Here is a 24,014-nt window from a genome sequence, read left to right on the forward strand (position 1 = left end):
ATGATCATAGATTTCATCATGTCATCTTCTAATCTTCTGATATTGATTGAATAATGTGTTGTATATCTTGTAATATTATGATGATAGATATCATGAGCACAAGTTACATATATACATATAATGAAAAATGTAAGCTCAGATATTAATTTGCGCATATTTATGTACTCATAATGACATTTTTTTGCAAACATTTTTAAAGATATCATAATATGTCCGTGTTTTGAGTAGCATATGAGCCTGCATCTGTGTCTATTTTTGTCATCATGTTTTAAGAAATATGAGTATAATATGAGTACAAAATGCATATATTTATCTCAACAGCTTTCTAAAACCCTATAATAAAGTATTTTTTCATGGAATACTCTTTGAGTTATAAAAGTTTGAAATTAACAATTTTTTGACATGAAATGTAAAATATCTTGAAAAAAATTCAATTTTCGATAATCATGTCTTAATACTTTTCTGCACAGTATAATAAGATCAATCAATTGTATTATTTTCTTAATTGAACATATGAATTAGTATTTAAGTCAAATTATACATTTTGTTAGATTTAATATATATATATATATATATATATATATATATATTTATATATATGTTGCGTTTATATATTTTAAATATTTTTATATGTTCAAATAATAAAATATAATATTTAGTTGAAAGGTTTAGTCAAGTTAATACATTTTTTTCAGTGTACTTTTTTATTAGTACCTAAAATCTAGTTAGAAAATATTAGGTATTTTAATAAACAATTTCAAAAATTAATGAAGCAAATAGTTAACGTATGTAAAATGTACATTTTTTCAAATTTATTTTTTATTTTCTTTTTTATTTTATCATATATGCAATTATTAACCATATATTGTCAAAAATATATGCACAAATTATTTATTATGTACAAAAATTGTTTACAAAATAATTAATAAATTGGCTTATTTAATTAGAATATTGGATACCATATTTTTTAGAGTAATGATCGATATATTGAATTTGAAAATAAAAATTATTCATTAAAAATTTAAAAGATATTAAAATTATTATTTTATTATCCTTTGAATTGAATTATTAATTTAATTTATAAAAGTAATAAATATTTTTTCTATCAGATTCTTGATTTTCCGTACAATCCCATAATTTAATTAAAATATTTTTATTTATAAAGTGCTTTATTATTTGATTTTTTAAAATTAACTTTTAACATTGTATTATTATTTTTATTACTTTTATGTGCTTTTATTATTTTACTTACACCATATACATTCACATATATTCTTATATTTCGCGAGATAACATAAAAATAATTCACCATACGAAAAAAGTGTGATGCATCACTTATTATAACCTTCACTCTCAAAAATCTCCTTTCTTTACTCTTTCAATAATTTTTCTCTACTCTTTCAATAATTAATATTTATGATTATTATATTTATTTATAATGTTATTATTACGCAAAAAATGTTTATAATTTTTCCTTTTTGCGCACGCGCAGCAACACGATTCAAAATTTCGCGCCGTCCATCTCGCACGACGATTCGCCGACCTATTCGCGTATCTTCGCCCGTTTCCGTCCGAGCTCGTCCATTCATCCGTCCGTCCATCTCAAGTGTCAGTTGTTCACGGGCTTCACCAGCGTGCGGACGTACGTCGCGTGAGTGGCGAGTGTTCGGCGTGTTCCCTGTCACCTACGGAGGTCGCGGTTTCGCTAACGAACGCCCTACCGTAGCTTCCATATTCAATGTGTATGGCGATTCAGGTGAGTGCCCGCGTATATCCCGCATCGTTGTTTCAGCGAAGGTTCTTCGAACGTGAAGAACGTGCTCGAACGTGCGTACATGTGTGCGTGTGTATGTGTGTGAACGAGAAAAAGTCGATCGTCGAGCGTATACGTTATGGGCTGGGGATATGTCGCCCGCTGGTCGCTCGCTCGCTCGCTCGGCTTGCGCGTGTATGCGTGCGCTTGATGGACGTGCGCGGCGTGGCGCGGCCGACGAACTCTGGCGTCCCGTCTTCGCCGCCATCGCCACTGCCACCGCCGCCGCCACCACCATCGGAGATGATCTCGATGCTCCTTCGGTGTTTCGGTGCAGGATGATGATGATGGCGACCCTTTCGACGGCATACGATCGCCAACTCCCGTAACTCCTAATCGCGTCCTAAGTGACATCTCTTTTCCAGCCTCGCGAACGAGAGAGATCCTTTTGTTACGAGGAGAAGCACATTTGGAATGCAAGTTTATCGAATTGAATTGATCTCAATTTGATTTGGCACCAAACGCTCGGTCTTTACATTTTTTTGCTATTTTTATTATTTTATTCTCCCCCATTCCTCTACCCTCTTTATCGATATATATTTAAATATGAGAACTTAAATTTAAAAAATCTTAAATAAAAATTAAATAAAATCTTAAATAAATATTAAAATAAAAATATAAACTATAATAAAAAAATATTAAATATTAAAAATTTTATAAATTTAAATAATTATTTTAAAATTTCTTCACATTAATTAAGATAACATAATAAATATAATATAATAATTATATCTATAATAAATAATTAATTTTCATGAAATCAAACTCTTAAGATTAGTAATGCTAACTCTAATATTATTATACAAGCTGACTTGTAAACTGACTTTGAACAGTGATAAATAAGTACACATTGAGTTGCGATCTATATATATAATATGTACTTTTTTTTGTCAATGAGTCAACGTGTTCAGGTTCAGGTTGCAACATGCATTGGTCGCGGTTATGTGTTTTTACCGGATATAGAGTAAGATAAGATCATGTGCTTGAGTCAATATCGTAGCTTGTTCGTTTTTGCTGAATTTTCTGCACTAGTTATACTGAAAATGAAATAGATATATATTTAAATTGTTGTTAAGAAAGAAAAGAATGTGTGCACACTAGTTTAACTATAAAGAACAAACATTGTATTATAAATGCATGGCACAATAATAAAGTTTACAATGAACAAACGTATCACATTGTTGTGGCTCTCGATGGGAGTCAATGAGAATCTTTTTTCGATCGATTCGCAATTTTTAACTCCGATTTTTAATGTCACTTTTGAATCACAGAGGGTAACCCATCCGATTACGGTCATGATTCAACGCGCAACAATAATGGATATTTCGTAGTCGCGTGAAAAGATTTGTTCTTTTTAGCTGAACTTTTTGCACTAGTGTACACTGAAAATAAAATTAAAATATATTTAATTAGAAGTATTAAAATGAGAGAAGAAAGTAAGTTAGGTCAAAGTTCAGCAAAAGCACAATCATCTATGCCTTATGTTTGATCCCGATTAGACCATCACAATCTATCTTAAAAGGGAAGCTTTCCAAGTATGTTGAAACATCTATGACTAAAGAAATTCTTATAAGGCTCTGTACATAATAGAAAACATTAGAAATAAATATTAAGCATTAGGCCTTATGTACAATATAAAATTATTAGCAAGAAGAACAGAGAAAAAAACTCAGTGCTTATGATGATTTGAAAGTTAGCTAGATAAAGATGATGTAAAAATATGTAAATTTATCTTACATAAGATGAAGATGATTTTGTTTTAAATATATCTAGATAAAATAAAATTATATGGCGATTCATCTGGATAACTTTCAGATAATATTATTTTTAAGACCACTTATGTAAACACAGTTATAAAAGTGTAAATTATAAAAAGGATATAAAAATATATTTATATTCTTATTTGTAAGTTTTTATCGCTTACTGCTTAAGTTCTGCTACTTCATAAAAATTCTTAAGTATTAAATTAGTTAATGAGTTAACTAATTAACTATGACTAAGCAAATTATCTGAACATTATTCTAGATAATTTAATAAAAATAATAATTTTTTTTCGTTCAAGATACAGATATAGATAATACATATTTTTACTATTTATACATATAAAGATAAGATGACGCCAACATTTTATCTAGATGATCATCTATATAATTTTATTTAAATAACAGCACCCTGAACAATAAATATTCCCTGCTTTTATTGATGAATATTTTCTACCCCTCTATTCCCTGTTTCTTGCTTGCACTTTTGTATTGTACAGGCCTAATGCTTAATATTTATTCCTATATTTTCTTTATTGTGCGCAGGGCCTAACTTTAGAATATTGCACACATAAAATCCTGCTCTTCTATATTCCAGTTTCATATTCTGTGCTTATATACAAATGCGTAAAATAAGGAATGGTGTAGATAAATCGAGTTTGTATCGAAAATAGTATAAAAGAATGCTCGAATTGGAAAGCATACTATTTTTCTCGCCTATGCTTTTTCAGGGGGTACGAGAAAGATTATTAAAAACAAAATCTCGAATTATTAGTTTTATTTCATTTCTTGAGATCGATCCCAAGATTGATATCAAGAAAAATTAGTGCCCTGTGCACAACCAGATTCGTCGAAAAATTAATTCTTTCTTGAAATTATCATTGCCATCCGCGTTTGACTCTTAATCGTTGAAATTTAAATACATATATATTTCACATTAAAAACTTTACTAAAGTTTTACAATTAAAAGTACTAAGTATTAATTTAACAATTGTTTAGTCATTTATTAAAAATCTGTTAAAATTGTTATTTCAATAAAATAATATTTGTTTATATTTTGTAAATCATTTAATACTTTTAACGCTAAAAACAATATAATAGGTATAAGAAAATATTTTTATAAAAAAATAATCAGATTCAAAATTATTATATAACTCATAACTCGAAGAGACAGATTGGCAGTTGGGCGGATTATGTACTGGGAATGCTCTTCGCCGTTTGATAAATTTAATTTCTCTTGCTTTACTATATTTTTGCTCGATTGTTCGATTATTTAACTGGATTTCTTGAAAAAATGGAAAAACGGAGTTGACGTCATCTCTCTCCGACGTTACGACGTACCCGTCTCGTCCCATCCCGTCCCGAAGCGAAGCATACGCAGAGGCGTGGAACGGGCGAGCACGCGCGTGCACGCTGCGAGCGAGTTGATTATCGTTTGTGAACTTCGGCCATGTTTTATTACTGCGTTTTGCGTCAACCGGTCCGATAGGTGCAAATCGTGTAGTCATTATCGTGACGCCTTATCGACATTCGTGAGCGAGAGAGTGTCTTTCGATCGTGTTTGATTCGGGGTTGCAACAACATTCCATCTGTATTTTTTTCGGCAAAGAATTAACATTAAAAAAATTATTATTTCTCACCTTTCTTTTATTTGATAGCATGTGTTTATTAACAAAAATTAAATACATATTAAAATCTTGCCGCAAATAAATATTGTAATGTATCACAAGCAACTGTATTGCGCCTAGTTTAATTTAACCTGTGCCTGTATGAAACATTAGTTCACAAATTTTTTTCATTATTTTAAGCAAAACAAGGTGTTTCTTATAAATTTTTGGATGCTGAAAACGATGTCACAAGTCAATTTTCGTCAACTGTTAGGTTTTCGAAATAATTGAAGTTTAATATGCAAAAAATGGCTTTTTTCGATATTTGAATGAAAAGTTAATGTTATCTGGAAATTCTGATTAGGTGTCATGAATGTATTTGTGTGTGCGTGTTTATCCCCTATAAAATGCATTCTTCTTTATTTATTCTTCATTCTTAAAATTTTGTTCTTAAAATGGTTTCTTCTTAAATTATATTGAATTATAACGTCAAAGGCGAAAAATCACTTTATTCAATGATTTGCGAAATACATGTACATAAATAAGTTTCTTAAATATGATTATTTACTACCTTTATTAAGCTGACAGAACCAAATTAGCAAAATCAAACGGGACACATTATTTAGCATCTATTTTGCACTAATTTATTCATTTACTTTTCAGCGAGAATGAATCTTGCGACAATTGATTAAAATTTAGTTATTTAGTTATTAATTCATGCGAATAAAAAATTTTTTTCAATATAATTTTACTAATCTGTATTACCAAACGATGAATGATCGCATTTAAAACTTATTTATTTCAATATATTTTCCAGGAACATAACACTCAGGTTTGTTCTTTGTTGAGCTAAACCTTTTGCACTTTTTATTTCTTTCCTTTCTTTCTGCCCAATTTCTAAATATATCTCATTTTTAGTGTACACTAGTGCAGAAAGTTCAACTACAAAGAACAAATATGATTTCTAGTTTCTAATGTCATAATTTAATATGACTGCAGTGAAGACGAAAGTTTTAATAATGTTCCTCCATTTTTTATTTTTTATTTAATTATAAAATAATACAAATGTTATGAAAATGTCTCGTTTGCCTACGTTATCTCTATTGTCCACAAACATAATAACCGGTGATTAGGATTTTTTATCAAGCAACCAATTAGAGTGGTCCGTAGACAATCAGGATGAGACACTCGTCTGTTGATTAAACATGTTAGAAGTTGTTATAGCGAAAGTATTATATACATATAATAATATAGGGCGTGTTGAGTGGCTCATAGTCGATAGAAGAATGATTGATCTGAGAAAAAAATCTCAGATCACAAAGTAAAGCTTCGATATTTTTTCTTACAGTATATTGAAATACAAGTTAAATGATATTTTTTCTTACAGTATATTGAAGCACAAATCATACATGAGTATATATGTTAATATAAGTATATATTATAGATATGCACCATTAACAGAATTGATATAGATATTGCATAGAATTTCGGATAAATATATCCGCTTTGTCACCTAGAATATTGTTGTTGTATAGATATAGCATTCAAAGAACTGTCTGGCTCAGCTTTTCCGAATAAAAGAATCGTTATCTTCGAGTCATCTCGTCTTACATGACCACGTGCGTGTTTAGTTTGCGTAGATCATCGAATTACGAATGATGATATTTCAACTGTGTAATACATAAAATTTGACTGTAACTCGTAAAATCATTATAACTCGTTCGGTGGGTTTTTTAAAGCGATCTTCTAAAAAATTCGCGTCTTTGTTCCAAGATGGTACTTTTCAACGAAACGTCGCGATAATGTCTGATATTTTGATTTCATTTTATGATGATATCTCTCGTCACTCTTCAAACCAATAGATTCTAGAATATCGACGATCGATCGATAGAATTGATTGATTGTTCTACACTGAAAAAAATGACTAAATTAATAAATATTTATTTGAATACTGCCAAATAAATCATTTATTTGAAATAAATAAATATTTATTTGTTTGGAAAAGGATTTTCTTATATCAAATAAATATTTTTCATATTTTTGAATCAATATTATTAGTTGCAAATAAACGATTCCTTTGGCAGTATTGAAATAAATACTTATTCGAATTCAATAAATTTTTTTTCAGTGTACAATTGAGTATTTTCCAAATAGTCGTCCTGCTCCCTTACACTCGCTATTCAAGTGTATATATCCCTCGTGTGTTAACTCTCAATCTATCCCATAGTTGACCTGTTATCGGTAAATTTTCAAACGTTCGATATAACTGAAATTCGCGCACAAATATAGTGCACAATGATGCTTGCAATATGTTTTTACATATTACGCATAAGATTTCAACTTTACTGCAATTATTGTCGTGAATAATCGTAATAATGAAATTTTTTCTTCCAAATATAATTTCCATCCAATTTATATTATATATTCTAAGAACATATTTGTTAAATAAATAAATATATATATATATATATATATATATATATATATAAATTTAACAAATATGTTTTCGAAAACAAAAATCGCTCGCGAGTAAAATTTATACACATCAAAATGGATAAACAACAACGACGATTCATAAAGTCAGATCTAGCATTCCATTTCCTGTTATGTAAATTGCACTACATTATATAACGGTGAACATTGTGTATAAGAAGAGTTAGTTATAGGAGTGGCGGGAAAAATAGCATACTGCGCGTAAGAATATTATTGCGAGAATATCAACTAATTAACTAATTAATATTTTCTTCTTTCACATACTTCGCATATGCTATTATTTAATTAAAATAAAAACAGGGATGCATAAAAAAACAGAGGAGTTATATATATTATTAAAAATCAAACGTACTCCTTACGTACACTATACATATATATAATATATACGTATAAGAATTTCTTCCGATTAAAACTATTATTCTTTACTTAGCGTTATAGAATTTTGCTTAATATTAGCTGAGCGGTCAAAATATTGATGATAGATATGTTTTGTTTCGTCTGAACCGGATACTAGGAGCACGTGCGCGCAGAGTCAAACGCAGTAATTCGACGACGAAAGAGCAAGCATTTAGCAACGCTAGTCAGCTCTTTTCTGTCAGTGTCATCTTTTCAGAGGCCCCGACTGTCCTTAGGCGGTCGCGACCAAGGCGTTTCCCCGCAAGATTATTCCGAGACGTTCGTCTTTCTTCTCGCCGCACTGTCGCCTTGCCACGTGTTGGATAGAGTTACTATCTTGACTAGACCGGTTGTTGCGAGCGATAGGTATGGTTTAATAAGGTAAAGGACGATTCCGAAGGGTGTTTCACTCTCGCAATACACATGTACATTTTTTCTGGAACTTCGTATTACATCCTATTATTTTGCATTACTTCATATTGATTTACAAGTGTAGTCTATAGTACAAAATAATAACCCAAATAAGATTAAAACGCCTTTAAAAATAAAAATATTTCATGATGTATTTGTTTTTTTTTTATGTTTACATATTATAAAATCGTTAATATTTGATATTTTGTTCAGATCTGTACTAGTTCTGTTAAAGTTTAAAAGAAATAAATTTTTATTAAAAATTTTTTTTTTTTTTTTTTTTAAGTTGACTTTTAAAAATGTCTGAATTTTTAAATCACGAAGTTTAAAATAAAACATTTTTATAATCGCGGGAACATAACTTGTTATATCTTACAATTAATTAGAATACAGAAATTCTAATTTTTTGCACTATTTTAACTAAATATATTTGTAATTAATAAAAATTTATAAAAATTTTAATTTTTTGTAATAATACATATATTGATATTATATGATTTATAATATCTTATTTTATTTTTATTATTTTATTTAATAATATCTTATTTTATTTTTATAAGATTATAAATTATAAACTTTCAAATATTTTCCACATTCTTTTCGGTATAAATAGGCAATAAAATATAATTTTCTTATATAATATACAACGCAATATGTTATATGGTATATGTATAACGCAACGCCATAAATTCTGATAAATTCTAAATTACAAGGCGCTTTTCAGCAACAAAACACAGTCATATAGTGTGACATAGTATTACACAGTGTTGACTTATAGCTGGAATGCTGCTTAGTTTTTTTACTTCATCGCCAAGATGGAGTAGTCACTTTACATAACTTTTTCAAAGTTTTAAGTTTTTTTAAAAATTTTCCTCTTATCAGAATATCACTTCATAGAAAAGAAAAATGATACCAAATGTGTTATTGTCATGTGTTACACTGTCGTCTGTGTACGTTGCTGGAAAACATCTCTTGTTCTATCTACAAACATATGATCTCATTGTCAGTAAAACATGTTTAATCTTTTTTTTTCTTTCAACAAGAATGTAGCACAAAATTTCTTCTCAAACATTATATCAATATATAAGTATTTCTTTTTATAGATATAGTCTCCAAAATAAAAGTTTATCTTCAGATTTTCAAAATCTGATTTTTAATTTTTATTTTTTAAATTTTTGAGAGTGACAGATCTGTCAGCGTTAATAATGCAAATCTCAAATTATATCATTACTCATCTAAAGTTAAGGTTATTTATATATTTTTTCTTTTTACTCTTAACATTAAGAGTGTAAATGCTTAATGTAAAATATCTCATTTCAATTTTACACTTCAATTTTACACTTGAGATAAATTACTCAGAAGTAGATTTTGTAAAAATTCATTTGAAAAAAATTTTGTTTTATTCATATTTATTCAATATTTTTATATTGCGGATTTTATAAAAAATTTGCGAATTTTTGCGATTTTTTATTTTCTGAAAAAGAATATCCGTGATTTTAATAGCTTTTTTATCTTTTAATATTTATCGGAAACATTTACGCGCAAATTATTTATCAAACTGGTGAAATATAACAAAAAGCACATTTTATCTTCAAAGAACATGTAGGCTCAAGTAGCCTTCTCGTCGTGGTTTCTCTCTTTAATGCAGTGAAAGAAAAGCGTTGTTGACTCCTTTGTCCGAGTTATATGGTACTAGGAATTCTGTTATTTTAGCATTGAAAGATAAATTGAGATTCGCACTAGAGAATGACTATAAAATCAAAATTGTATGAATCCCATGTCAGGATTCTGGCGAATAAAACTGCGGATTTTTTTGATTAAAAAAACTATTGTCCGTGGAAAAAGAATTGACAATCCCCTTTCTCATTTGGATTTTTTAACTTTACCGGATGAGGAGCTTAAGCTGGCCTTTTTTGACTTACTACACGATACCTCGCTTTATATTGAAGTTTGATCAGGATGAGATTGTCATGGTTTGTAGAATTAGAGGAACGATCATTGTAGCTTTAATGCTAGTCGCTTTAAATGTAACTTAGTGCCATCTTCGATCATATTTTTTGGTTGTGTCGTTTTTATCGTTCTAGGAGAGCCTTGCTTTTGTCCTCTGTAAAAGACTCTGAAATCTTCTTCCTAGAAAGCTACCTTTTTTTCGCCGATTTAATGTAGGTACCTATATAATCTCATTGGTCACGGCCTTTCTAAAGAAACATGGTCTTAAAGTATAAATTATGAATGTTATTCTTTGTTGTGTTCTGCTGCTATACATGGCTTTGCTTCTTTGTTTGCTGGATGCCAGTTATTGTTGCCTGAGCTAATATTTTTTTAAGCCTGGAGCCTAATCTCTTTTGGTTATTTGGCAGATTTAACCGCATGGCGGATTATTAAGCCTAACTAATTGCTTATTAAGTGGAAAGAAAAAAAGCGTTCGTCATCTTGGCTGATTCGAAGTATCCCTTATTGTCGCAAAAATATTCGTCTTGTCTCTTGCATTTTAAATTCGAAAAGACGAAAAAATGGCATCATATCAAAGAATTAAATAGTATATTGTGTATCAAGTGCAGAAAGTTGACAATTGGTCACGAGTGCGGGGGATGGACCACCCCACACGAGTGAACAATTGTCAATCCGCACGTGATACACATACTATTTTGTATTACAAGTGCAGGCAAAGTGGCTTTTTCTGCACGTTTTCTGTGCGCGAGGCGGCCCATCGCACGCCGCCATCTTGCCGCGGCACGGTGGGAAAATAGCCGTGTTCAATACATTGCCTACGGTTTCAGCCGTATACAATGACTTTTAACGCGGCTGAGCCGTAGATAATGGCTTTGAATGCGGCTTATTCACTCACCGCGTCGCCGCTAGATGGCGGCGGGGGAAATCGACCGCTTCCCGCACAGAAAACACACACCGAAAGTGCCACTTTGCCTGCACATGTAATACAAAATAACATATATCCACACACGTTGAATGATTGCAATTGTCGCGTACTAATACAAGCGAACGAATGCATCTATATAATTGTGAAGTCAATTTATGTACAAATTTCAAATAGGAGGCAACAAATGTTTGAAAATCTATATTTAATTCGAACGTTTTGGTTCTTTTAGAGCCTCTTCAACAGATTAACAAAATGTATCTTGATTCGCATTCTCTTTGATAAATCCTTAAAGCAAAGGCAAGACGAAGGATAAGGAGCGAAAAATTTGTATTTTATGACTTCAACGGTATACAAAACAGCACCGGGAGGAATTTATGTAAAATTGTGTTACGCATTTGGATACAGGCGGACGATAGGGGGGCTTCTTACCGAGCTCAGATTAAATTGCCTTCGGCACACGAATGCATTATGAGAGTACATATATGCTTCCTCACCCCGCCGCGCTACTCGTCTCGGAATACGAGACAAAACACACACTTGAAGAGAAAAACAAGGAACGTCGTCATCGAAAATAGACCACCATCGTCGAGTAATTTTTATAGAAGTTGTCTGGCGTTCAATACCGCGTTTTTATTCGCATGTACATTTTGCAGCTTTAAATTATATGCTTTCGTATACTTACAAGAACATTTACATAACGAAGAACTCAAGTAAATTGTTAATAATTAATAATTAATTGGTGCATTATTTTGCAAAACAAAATTAGACATTAAAGGGATCCTAAAGCTCTGTCATACCGATAGCAGCGCAAAGTTGAATTCGACCATGAATTTTTTATTGGCTATACAGATTGAAAAATCCTTTGAGCCCCCCGTTTGTTAATATTAATACTGTAATTGTGTAAAAGGATTTATAAATTTCAAAAGATTGGTTCTTAAACTCATAAATTTTCGAAAATTTAATGCCAAAATGTACCAATATTTTGCTTCGTAAATGAACAATATACATGCATTTTTTGTGCTTTGCTCTAACGCAATCATTATCAAAGCTCGAAAATTTTTTCACCAATTGTATTAACTAATTTCATGCAAAAAAGGATGAGTCACAATCTCAAGTTTCTATAAATACGCATTTACGTTTATTTTTAAAATATAATAGAGAAAAAGAGAAAGGAAGCTTCTAATATCATAACATAAGAAATGGCAAAACTTGAAGTTTAGGTAATTTTCAGCAGTAAGCGGCCAGACGAAGCAACGTTGCGCGAATGACGTCTGTCGATTGTCTGTTCAAAAATAGTATCTCGCAAGGGAGACGAGTTTCGGCGAGGTTTTAAATGGATCGAATATCTCGTTCCTCGAGCCGGTTTTCAAAGGACGATGAATGTTATATCTTATGCTATATATGTAGTAGTAGGATAGACGTCGTTTGGTGAGGGAAAAAAAAGAAATTCGACGCTCCAGACGAGACGCTAGGGTGGACGACCGATGTCACTGACCTTGGATAACGATCACCAATGTCTGTAGGGCCGCTGTCGGTAGGGCCAGCTGTCATTTTAGAAGAATTGTACATTGCACGCATACATTTGTGTTCACATATGTGTGGATGTGCAAAAAAAGAATACTTCTCCTTCTTATACTTGTACTGGACAGCACAAGCGCGCGCCATTATCCGATTTTATATAATGGATATGTGTATGATTTAACTTTTTAATAATTGTGTGTGTGTGTGTGTAATTTATTTAATTTTATTTTGACAATTGCCAAATTGTTAACCCTCGCGACAGTTACATGCTATGAGTATAACGCACAACAACGCGAATCGAGACAGCCAATCAGCATCGCAGAAAAGCGACAACATATCAATAACATGCCTTTTTTTTTTTTTAGAAAAAAGGGAGACCTTTATACATTGCACATATTCTAGATTTATGCGTGTTTTATTACACACATACACACACCAATTTTTTATTATTTTCTAATTGTTGTAATAATGAAAATTAAAAAAATATTTAGGATCACATGTTGAAAATTTAATGAATATCATACGTAAATTAATATTGAAGAATAACTCATAAAACATTATTTCGTATTATTAACGATAGCGATCCTTCGTCCGATGTGATCTCTTATCATCCTTTGCCTGGTAACCTACTGACCTACTTGAAATATCGATTTTAACGTGCACCTGAGACGTGTGCTCGTGCCGCGACCGCTTTCATTATCCACGCCGCGCCTTCCGCAGCTAATAAAAGTGCGTCTGCATAAGCCAGAAGATTATTATTCCGCAGATACTATACTAAACAAATACTCGCGGATACTATATTAAACGCGAATGCTCTTATAGAGTCAAATTTAAATTAAAATTCAGCGATTTTCGGATCTATATTTTTCTCTTGTATTTACTTATTTCCGCAGGAGGGTGAAAGGGTTATTGAAATTAAATCTCAAATATATGAGATTATTTCATATTTTAAATCTTGGCCGTGACCAAGTAAAAATTTGGTGCCTTGTGCACAGATACTTAATCCTAACGAAAAATTTAGTTTCGTTAGGATAACGCACTGTCATCCGCGAGTTGGCTCTTATTGCCTATCTTATATCTTTAAATTTAAATTAAAATTATTCAATCGAGTAAAAAATGGCAATGAGAGCAAACTTACAGTAAGTAAAACGCATATATTATAAAATGAGGCTATATAACATTATTGTAAATATAAAATATGCTTTACATCGATATAAATAGCATATGTTCTGTATATGATCTCTTTTTTGGACCATCTCTTCAGCGTAAAATTATTTATAGACTTTTTATTTATAACATAGCAACAGCATACCGCAACTAATATTCTATATAACGAATTCGTGTCCACAAATTATTGCTATCGGCGTAGATTGAATAGCCTTTGCACTTGTTTATCCATTGAGTTTGTTTATTGTATTGAATTGAACCAATGAACCAATTATTATATCGATCAAACCTCGAATCGCGAGTATCAAAAAGTTGAAATTTTACTGTCGCATCGAAAAAAAAAATATATGTTAAGCTAGTCCAAACATAATTATTAATATTAACATAAGCAAACAAATATGAGTGATCACTTAGAATATCAATAAATATCAGAAGCATTACTTAATCAATAAGCAACACGATTCACAGGAATGTTCACGATTAAAATTTAAATTCACAAGAGTGCTTGACTTGAAGGTTTGGCTAGAGGTTTATGACCTAAGGCTTTAATAATATGGACCTGCAAATTCACGGATATTACCTAAAGGAATATCCAAAATGAATGAAGTGATGAAAAGATATTTTGTTCGTTAAATCGTTCTCATATTTCGTAAAGTTATTATAGTAATTAGTATTAAGTTATTAGCATATATATGTATTATTTATTAAGGATAAATAAAAGACTAACTATAAGAGCCAAGGAGGACGTGCGAATAATTTTAAGTTTATTGATTAAATTAATTGGACATTTCGGTCTATATTAAGCCATTTTTAGCAATGTGTTATAAACACTACAAACAATAACATAATTAGTACCAAATTAACATTAATTGAATGAACGAATTTAATTCTAAAATTACATACATCTGAGGTGGTTGCCAAAAACCGAACGGATGTTTTTAGATAATGTAATGGATGGCATGCTGTAAAAATTAATCGTACAATTTAAAGGCAATAACAGTATTATTTATATTTCTAGTTTTTCTAACAGAAATGTTTTATGAAAAAAATTTAATCTAATGGATGAATATATTTGTGCCGAACATAATGCCGTTATGAACGTTGCTTAATAATGTGCGGTTCGTCGCCCCACGGCTCACTCAATCCCGCCCCATTGTTGTCTGGGAAAGTCTGGATAGCAGGGAAGTAGGGAACGAAGAGAAAGGGCGTACGAATGTCGAGGGTGATATAGATATATAATATATAATGTGGAGTTATATGTGGAGACTTGTTTGAGCACAATATGCAACATATCTGTGCGTCTAAATTTATCACTATTGTTAAATTTTATAATAATTAAATGAAAATTAATGGCTATCTATACGTATACTCTATTTCTATAGTTCGGAACATGCGTAATGATCGCTCTCTATTTGTTATATCTGTATATGTATATACGTCCATCCCCACATGAGAGTGTGACGAGTAGTGACATCACAGTTCGACGTCATAACGCCTCCTACTGGCTGTATCCACCGTATTGATTTTTGGTGACGTCACTGGTTCATTTGTAAAATACTTCTTTCGAACGCGCATTTGTAATTGAACATTATCATTTGAAAAATAATACTGAGACAAATTACTTCGACCAAAAACTGGCTAATTCTTTTATTAAAAGTAAATGAACATTATGTTTTGACCAACGTTGTGGTCCTTTTCAAGTGTTATTTTTATTCCGCAATTACATTAATCAAAAATGGAGACGTGAAATTTTCACTGTCATGTTAACAATCTGTTAGCTACCATTTGATTATTATTTGATTTTAAAATTTTTTAATGATACGTAATACGTATTATTGTATTATTTGCTTTATATCGTGTATTTTATAATTTTGTATTATGTTTCTCAGAAAATTGATTTGATTTAAAAATTTTTTAATGATACAATACGTATTATTGTATTATTTGCTTTATATTGTGTATTTGATAATTTTTTATTATGTTTCTCAGAAAATATTTCGAATATTCGAAGAATAGATAATTTTACCATTACAGTGTATATGAAGACATGATATTGACAGCGGTACCAACATCATATATCAAGAAGACTTTTCGAAGAATTTTCATGCTTTTATTGAAATCCGCGAATTCTTCGACAACTTACGTTAAAGTTTATAAGTCAAATGTATGAAAGGAAAAATTTTACTATAAAGCGGCCTAATTGTCGATGAATTCTGACAATTTAAACAAGTTTCGTTTTCTTTTTCTCATATTAGCGAAAATGGCTGTGAACATTGCGCTTTTATATATCAGTCGATCGGTATTTTCGATAATCGTGGTATAGATGCATAAATTATAAATTTATATCTAGTAGTGTAAAAGAAGAAAATATCGTTGAGAAAATTTGAACACATTGATATCAAGAGATTTTGATTTTGCGCAATAGAACACAATAAAAAACTCATGTAAGCTTGTGCAATAATATGCAATCTGGGCCATCTTCCCTGATTCGTCTCAGCTATTCGTGATTATATCGTGATTATAGTTGTACATTATTTTATTAAATCATTAATTGATATGCCTGCCTGTCTACGCCCTAAAACAAAAGGAAATCCAAGAATTTTATTGAGAATTAGAAAATTTTTTAAAAAATTATCTTTGATAATTTTATTTTTGCATCTATTGCAAGCGATTGATAATCCGCTGATTGGTCAAATTAGCAAATTAGAAAATTTTTTAAAAATTATCTTTGATAATTTTATTCTTATATTGCAAGCGATTCATAATCCGCTGATTGGTTAAATTAGCAATCGTATAATCGCTTTCTTTGTAATCGTATGAATAGAAAATATTCGAAAGCGTATACAATAAGAAAATTATTTTAAAAAGCTGTATCTACAAATTTTCTTATTTTATTCGAAATTTAAAACAAAAAACCTGGAAGATTAAGAAAATCTCAAGAAATTTTTTTTAAATATTTGCGTAGACACTCTGGCGTGAGAAAAATTGATATCGTATCGGTCAATTGCGGTAATTTGTTGTTTCTTTGATTTTAGATATTATAGATTAGAAAAATCCGGCATGCGTTACAGCATACAACAGTGATCGATATCGATATCGAGATTCGATTAATTAAATCCGGCGCCAGTTGATGAACAAGCAAACGCAATAAAGAATCCCCCTGTATGAAATTGAATCTTGGTAGACTCAAAAATCCTGTGCTAATCGTATATGAAAATATCCTTTCGTACCAAAGAATTTAGTCCAGTTAGTCATCAAATAGATATAATTTTGTAGATAATAATACTAGTATTAAAAAATAGTTTTGTATCTTTAAATAGTAATTCTGATCTTATGATGTCATTCATATTTGTTTGATAATTCACCATCAGAGCTGTCCTAGATGATAAACGTCGTAGATAACGTCATTATTGTACTGGGAAGATACCTGAATATCTTTTAAAAGGTATTTAGCATATCCTAGATACCAAATAACCGGCAATAACAAGCCTACGGTACGAACATCTTTTTTACGTCTACAAGTGGCCCGCCAGTTTGGGCCCCTTTAGGCCAGTCATCAAATAGATATAATTTTGTAGATAATAATACTAGTGTTAAAAAATAGTTTTGTATCTTTAAATAGTAATTCTGACCTTATGATGTCATTCATTTGTTTGATAATTCACCATCAGAGCTGCCCTAGATGATAAACGTCGTAGATAACGTCATTATTGTACTGGGAAGATACCTGAATATCTTTTAAAAGGTATTTAGCATATCCTAGATACCAAATAACCGGCAATAATAAGCCTATGGTACGAACATCATTTTTACGCCCACTAGAAGTTGTCTTAAACGCAAAAGGAAATTTTAGGAAAGGATGAAAAACGAATTCTGGATAGTCATGTTTAACTATAAAATAAAAAATATCAGTTTTGAAAACGTAGATATAGATATAATAAAATGAATACATTTTATACACCAACATTGATGACATCCTAATATTGACCGGCAGATGTTTTGGATGTATTGGCACCTATAAATTTTCAATTCTCTCATTATGTGTCCTACAATTTCGTACATGTTTCTGGGCTCAGAGAGCCTTATAAGAATCAGTAATAATTCCCGAAGGAAAATAAAAATTCGCAAAGGTGTCTCGACCCGTGGAAAAAATTTACACGTTACATGACGTTATACGTGTTTGAACCAATTTTTCTCAGCCATACGCCGCAAAAGGCAGAAACGTCACTGGTTGCGAAAATGCGTAAGAGAGTCGGATGACATTGCATATGTGTAATATGTGTGTGTGCGCGTGTATTTGGAGGGGGGAGGGGGAGAGGAGGTCAGATGACGAGAGCGCTACACGCTGATGGGAAGGGTGGAAGTTGTCTCGACGCCGTGCTATTTTGATCGCCACGCTGTGGCTGGCCCAGATTCGACACAACCGTCGCGATGAGTGCACGATATCATCCTCGCGCTCCAGGGCCCCACACCCGCGCACATTTCGAATAGCTTTACTACGAGACAAACGGACGAGAAAATCTTCGCAAGTTAAAGATAGACTTTATTTCTGTAGCGAGGAAACGGTCCGCGTTAATCAATTATGTGAAATATCGAAATATTGACATTAATCGATGCGCTTTGTAATTTTACCGGATACGAAAGGACCAATTGTAGCGCTTTATAAACCGCACTTATTGAAAGCTTAAAACACGCGGCATTTTGACGAACATCGGTGCGGAGAGAAGAATGTGTACGCAACCATCTTGTTGCATTCTGAACCGCGAACTTTGAGGTGGTAACTTTCGCAAAAGTGTACGCGCAACATTAAAATGTGACTTTTTCTTGGTGATGTGGTGCGGTGATATCGTCACGTTGCTACCAATTTCTGATCGCGTGACGACATTGTTTCACATTTAAGATTATAATTATCTCGAAGAACGCTTCCGTGACCTTGCAGATTTCTTTTCTCGTCAAATGAATGTAAGGTAAAGTGAATCAAGCAATGCGAAGAAATATCGAATGCGCGCACTTATATAGCCGTTCTTTAATAAATAAAAAATGATATTTAAAATTCTAAAAAAAAAAAAAACTGATCACACAACACGCACTGTATGTTTTCGCTTGTCTATACAAAATTTGACACTCGTAATTTAATTTTTACTACTGATAAAAAGCGTCGATTGTTTGAAACTTTTTTCTGCGCAAAAATAACTGTTTTTAGCGGATGCGCAAATTCTTATGTCGTACACTCATCATTCGCATATTGTATATCTGCTCTGATTTCTAACTCGTGATTTTTTTCGCTTTGTCCCGCATATACACACATATATATATATATATTTTTATAGTGTAACTGGAGACACACACACACACGTTAAAGAATAGATCATCCGCAAACATTTTACATCGCATTCAATTATTGAATCAGATATTAAAGAAAAATACATGCTTAGCATGTATAGATAACGTATATTCATTTTCTTCTCCGCGAAAATTTCCATTGCGTTCTATTAATAGATGAATGATCGGCGCGAGCGATTTTTGTCGCCTCGTGTCTTCGCGAAGATCGTTCCTCAAATGTCCGCGACGTAACTACAACGTAAATAGAATTTTGTTTACTGCATTAACCCACACGCGTCGTCAGTCTTGTGACACTCTGATGATTCTGCAATGATGGATGTTCCAAGTATTTCAAGTTATTAGTTCCGATCACGTGAATTTTCTTGAATATAGTGCAGAAATCTTTCACCTTCATTAGAATATTATTGATTGGTTATTTGCTTACAATCTTGCAAATTATACTATACAAGAAACATTGTACGTATAAACATGGAAGTGCAAAATTCCAATAGGATTGCGACAATGTTTCAATATTAAGATATTGGTCTGACTTTTTATATGTAAAATCTTTATACACATGTGTGCTTATATAATTTATATAGTATACATATATAAGAAAATAATGGTCATTGACAAGAATGGAAAAGTAATTGATTGTATTTAATCCCAATTGCGCGTATCTACTTTTTTATTAATCCCAATAAATCTTTAGTCATTGCTATACAAGAAACATACATAAAAAACTAGACTGTTATATAGATCTTGTTTTATTTATTTTTTTTTATCATCAAATCTTAGAATTAGAAATATGCCCTTCTCCTATATTACATATTTATACAACAATTCTACAATTAGTACAAGTACTTTGCATTCAATAGTTAATTGATGTTTCATTACGATCCTTCAGAAGAGACATTTGACAACATCGCGTAGTGCAATCATGCAATAATAATAATTGCAGTAACATTACGCAAGACACTTGCCATCTTACAGTGAAATATAGTTCTGCAATCCCCTGTGTTGCTGTGAATCTATTGCGAAAACATTTGGTGATATAATTATATCAATGTTAACGTTTATAATTATAATAATATAAATGTTAAAATGTATGTGCTTTTAATGATATTCGTGGAGAATCTGAACATTCGCCTCTTATTGCGTGTTAATACTCTATATTTTTTTCTTAGGAGAGGAGGAAAAAAGTATATGAAATGATGCAGCATTTAAATTGAAATGTTTAAATAATGTAAAAATAAATAAATATATTTAAAATTAATATATAAAAATAAAACAAAATAAACATTTCTGACAAAAGTTATAAGTTTCAACGGAGATGTGTACAGTGATACTTACTATTGGTATTTGACCTTCAAGTGGGGATGTCAAGCTGAAATAAAAATAAATTTCATATTTTTAATGAAACACTAATTTTTACATCTAGATTATATTAAAACATATCGAAAAATGGATTCTCAAAAGATCATTAATGTTGTCTATAATTAATAAAGTAGAAACATATATTGCGTTTCTAGACACACAAATTGGGTTTCTAGACATTTTAATGCTATCCTAACAAGTCTGTACGATAATACAGCTTAAGTAGGTTTGCCGAATGAGTTTTGAGATCTCGTTCGTAAATATTGAAATATTTCTTTGCTTTATTTTATGACAGTGAGTCATCTTCATTTCTTGATCGAATAAAGCCTCGAAAGCCTCACCTGATCATCTGGTCAACATCTGGCAACACTTTTGCTGATTGTTTTCTTTTCTCTCTCAGTTATTGTTGTCTCACTTTTTGCCAAGTCAGGTGAAAGATTTATGCGATAATTTTCAAAAAGTAAAGTCTCTATTGTATTTCATTTGCTGAAAGGAGAAAGAGCAGATTTCTGTGATGACAATCGTATCGTAAGCGCATATTCGAGAGCACATAAAACAACATGGAAATACTATACTATTATTAACGATATAGTCCTTTTATATTCCTATTCCTCTGTCAGGTCAGTCAAATTCTTTAGAGATCCTTAATCAAATATCGGATAATATGCCTTCATAGGATAAAACCGGATGTTTTTTGGTAACGATTTATTTTAATTGTTGACTGAGGTCATTTTGACAGACTGTTTAGATTAGGACGTCTTTTTGTTAGCTATGTACCTTTTTCACATTTCCAGTTATATCCCAGGCGAAGAGAGCCAAAACGCTTTGTCTAATCTCTGGTTTGACTAAGGTCATTTTGACAGACTGTTTAGATTAGGACGTCTTTTTGTTAGCTATGTACCTTTTTCACATTTTCGGTTATATCCCAGGCGAAGAGAGTCAAAACGCTTTGTCTAATCTCTGGTTAAGGATTTTTAAGGCTCTGCGCACAATAGAAAAAATATTGGGAATAGGAACAAATATTAAATATTAGGCCTATACAAAATGCACAATACAAAAGTATAGATAATAAGAACAGAGAATAAAAATATGCATGCATCAACAGAAGCAGATAGATATGGATAACAATAAATATTGTTTCTATTAATGAATATCTTTTATTCTCTATTGCTTGTACTTTTATTTGCAAATAATCGCATATTGAGTCATATTTCGTAATGATCTAATCAATTGAGTACAAAATGAAAATAAGAAATCTCCAATTAACCTTATTAATAAAATTTTGAAAACTTAATAATGGTGCTATTGATTTGCTATTGGTTAGATCTTCGAATGGAGATATCAAGGTGAAATAAAGAAGCTTTTTAATGAGATCCTAATTTTTTTAACCTACATTTGTAGCATCTTTCAACTTGACTGACCTGATATGGAATTACACGTTTCTAAGCAACCTATTATTTAGAAATTAAAGCAGCTATTCTCACAGTATACATATAAGGTATAATCAAATGGCATATCATGCTAAAGAAATAAAATCAGGTCTGTAACGACATCATTATAGAGATATAGAGATTTGGCCTTGGCGACGTTTCACGAAGCTCGCTGCCCTCTCTTCCTTTTCCTCGCCCTTCTTTTCACCTGCCAATTATTTCGGTTATTCTCGTGCATATGTCTGAATGTCGATCGGTCATCATGCTTCTTCTTCCCGTCAATCAGTTGTTGCTCACGTCATAATGGCAACCGTTTGTTACGCAAAAGGGGAGCTTTCGCAAATCAATCGCGGCGAAAGACCGAGAGGTCAATTTACACGCAAGCTTGGCATAGAACGACTAGGAATTGCGATCTATGTCATGTGCACGTGCGCATGTTGTGTGTGTGTATGTGTGGCGATGCATTTTCCATTAAAAACTATTTTGGTATCTTTTTTGTCATAATACATGTGCGTGCGTCGATTATATTATTTATCGCTTTAATTTCGATTTCTTCAACTATGATTTCTTCAATTGCGATAACCTTCGATTTATCAAGAAACAAAACTAAATTATTTTTTTTTTTACGAATAATTATCGAAATAAAAAGAGAAATTAATAAATTGTATACAGGGTGTTCCATTTTAACTTTTGCATTGAGATTTCTCGAAAAATAAGGTTTCTGTCGAAAAATGTTTTATACAAAAGTTGTAGAATTTTGAGGGAGACATCTTGTAAGCATAGTTTTATTTTAGATGGAGGTATTTTTGAGATTTTTACGAGATTTACTTTTTTAAACAGAATTATGAGATATGCTTTATTTTGACTATTTTGATAAAAAATATCTTATAATATTATTTCTCGATAGTCTTACCTTAATAATTTTCTGCATTAAATAATGGGACACATTATGAGATAAATAAATAAAATATTGAGATAAATCTCGTAAACCATTCATTTTTCAACTATTCCACTTTAACATTTTTTTACGCCAAATATTACTAGAAATCTAGGATATATGTAAGAAATAATGGTTTTGTTTACAAAAATAACAATACTGATCTAAAAAATGCCTCCACTTGGAACAAAACTATGCTTACGTCCTTTTCGAAATCCTATAACTTTTGTATGAAATTTTTCGATGGAAGCCTTAGTTTTCGAGAAATATCAATTGCAAAAGTCAAAATGGAACGGGACATTCTACATACGCTTTACACTACATTGCACAAAGTAAATATTCTTAAGTCAAAGTAACATACTCGAAAGTTGATATACCAGGCGTAGTTTGGCTATTATCGTGACAGTTTGTGCAATTGTCAATTTGCGCAAGAACGACAAGAGTATGAGTTACATTAAGGATAGTAATTTTATATTATTTAATCAAATAATTGATCATCTCTTTTTCTCTCTTTTGTTGCAGTTTCCTGGTGAGTGCATCCTCACATACATGGAGTTTCAGTTGGATAGCGCAGAGTATTGCCAGGCTCAACACAAATAGAGAGACACGCCCCATACTCCCTGACAATTATTAGATATTCTTAGAGCAAAGAGAAGAAAGAAGGGTAGAAACATCTTGAGGAGGGTGGAAAAGAGTGGATATTAAAAGTAGAAGAATTAATTACGCACCGGGGAAGCCAGAAAAAAAATCATCGACTAGTCATCACGCAAGACATAGAAGAATTTAATAGAAATTATTAATTTACATTAGTAGATGCATCGTAGATACTGAGCGCAACTGGAGTACCCAGTGCCAAATAGGTAACCTTAATTTTTAATATGAACTGCAACGCTTGCATTATG

General features: G+C 31.4%; 1 protein-coding gene and 1 long non-coding RNA gene across 4 annotated transcripts in view; one reads left to right on the forward strand and one right to left on the reverse strand.

The window, feature by feature from the left end:
• Positions 1-1,605: 1,605 nt before the first annotated feature.
• Positions 1,606-24,014, forward strand: part of LOC114928569 (PRL-1 phosphatase) — a 28,189-nt gene continuing 5,780 nt past the window's right edge. The window contains exons 1-2 of one of the 3 annotated variants that reach the window (XM_029299821.2): positions 1,606-1,756; positions 23,635-23,972. The gene's annotated coding sequence lies outside the window, so the exon portion shown is untranslated. Of the gene's footprint in view, positions 1,757-18,448; positions 19,014-23,634; positions 23,973-24,014 lie in introns of those variants that run through there. The other 2 variants (XM_029299819.2, XM_029299820.2) reach the window with 2 other exon arrangements.
• On the reverse strand, positions 20,241-21,125 carry LOC114928571 (uncharacterized). The gene is made up of 3 exons (XR_003819084.1): positions 21,087-21,125; positions 20,722-20,755; positions 20,241-20,399 (listed from the first exon to the last, which is right to left on the reverse strand). It is a non-coding gene; the product is annotated as an uncharacterized LOC114928571 (long non-coding RNA).

This window comes from Nylanderia fulva, unplaced genomic scaffold (assembly GCF_048542155.1).
Source record: "Nylanderia fulva isolate GAGA-0341 unplaced genomic scaffold, ASM4854215v1 Scaffold85, whole genome shotgun sequence".
NCBI lineage: Eukaryota > Metazoa > Arthropoda > Insecta > Hymenoptera > Formicidae > Nylanderia > Nylanderia fulva.